The sequence below is a fragment of the Halyomorpha halys genome, unplaced genomic scaffold (genome assembly GCF_000696795.3).
Source record: "Halyomorpha halys isolate HHAL.00 unplaced genomic scaffold, Hhal_1.1 Scaffold1201.1, whole genome shotgun sequence".
Lineage (NCBI taxonomy): Eukaryota > Metazoa > Arthropoda > Insecta > Hemiptera > Pentatomidae > Halyomorpha > Halyomorpha halys.
This window is the reverse complement of record NW_027109020.1, coordinates 116568-118220: the sequence shown is the minus strand read 5'-3', so window position 1 is coordinate 118220 and position 1653 is coordinate 116568. Positions and strand designations below refer to the sequence as shown.

Here is a 1653-nt window from a genome sequence, read left to right as displayed (position 1 = left end):
TTATTTTAGCTACAATTTAACAGTGGGCATATATATATAAATAGTAGGATTGTAATATCTATCTATCATATATTTTTTTAAGTATATAATTTGATAAAATTATATGAATCTTTATTTAAAATATTTTTTTTTCAGTTTTAGTTCAAATTTAATGTTAGCTATAGATTACATAAAGTGAAAGTAAAAAAAGTTAAAAATTTTATTATATTTTGATGTTTGACCATTTATAAATCAAGAAAGAGATGGTCTGTTGGTACACTGTGTAACAAGCAATGGACAAAAATTTGAATATTAATATTTTTATATTTAACTAGCAGACCTGACAATGTTCCGTAATATTAGATTTGGGAATGTATACAGGGTGTTTCAGGTTTAAGTGGCCAAACTGAAAATATGAACTGAGGATCAAAACAAGAAAAAAATTCATTGTTATGAATTATTTACAATGTATGAAATAAATAAAACCTATTTATTTTTTCTAACTACTTTATTAATTAAATATATACATTAAGATTCATATTAAATGTTGTTCAAAGTTAAAGTATGTCTACAAATGCTTTGTTTAGGAGATGGATTAGATATAATACTAATATGGCCTATTATCCCTAACTGTATAAAAACTATTGGCAACATAAGGATTAATACTATTTGGAATTAGCATTGGGAACTGTCAATAACATTTATCAGTTCGTAAGAGGCTAAAAGGTAGAATAGTCATCATAATGCCTTTAATTTATACTAGTAGTGAATATGCTGATATGGTGTTTGTGTACAGTTTTTGCAATGGTAATGCTAATGCTAATGCTGCCTATTGTGAACATGCCAGGCGATATCCGAATAGAAGATTGCCAAACAAGTCTATCTTTAGCCCCATGTTTCAATGTCTTAGAGAAACTGGCACATTTGCTATAATACCACGTGCTGACGGTATTTTTGCCCCTTTACAAAATCAAGAAAGGAATGCGATCATATTACAATATTTTGATGATAATCCATCTGACAGTGTATGAAGAGCTGGAGCAGAATTAAATATTATGCCAACTACAGTATGGAGAACTCTCATTGCAGATGGACTTCACCCATATCATTATCAGCGGGTACAAAATTTATTGCCACAAGATTTTTGACAAAGAAGATATTTTTCAGGTTGGTAATTAAATCAAAATGAGCATAATCCAAAATTTTCTGGGAACATTCTCTGGACAGATGAAGCTACCTTCACAAGAAGAGGTATCTTCAATCAGAAAAATCGCTCCTCTGATCGCAGGAAAATCCCCATGCAATTCGTGGGTATCATTTTCAGCACCAGTTTCAGTGCAATATGTGGTTGGAGATAATTAACAATATTTTAATAGGGCCACATTTCAACTCAATGTGGGCACATCTGGAATTTCTTAATAATGATTACTATGATTTAGTTGAACATATTCCACTACAACTGATAAGGGACATGTGGCTTCAATTAGATGGTTATCCTGCATATTACAGAAGAGGTCCACGACAATGGCTAAATGTTAATTATCCCAATCAATGGATTGGCCTTGCAGGACCAGTGGCTTGGACTGCATGCTCTCCAGACCTGACACCACTGGATTGGCCTTGCAGGACCAGTGGCTTGGACTGCATGCTCTCCAGACCTGACACCACTGGATT

General features: G+C 32.5%; 1 protein-coding gene across 1 annotated transcript in view; it reads left to right on the top strand.

The window, feature by feature from the left end:
- snsl (snustorr snarlik) overlaps positions 1–1653 on the top strand; it is an 18262-nt gene that overhangs the window by 889 nt on the left and 15720 nt on the right. The gene's annotated exons all lie outside the window — the stretch shown is intronic.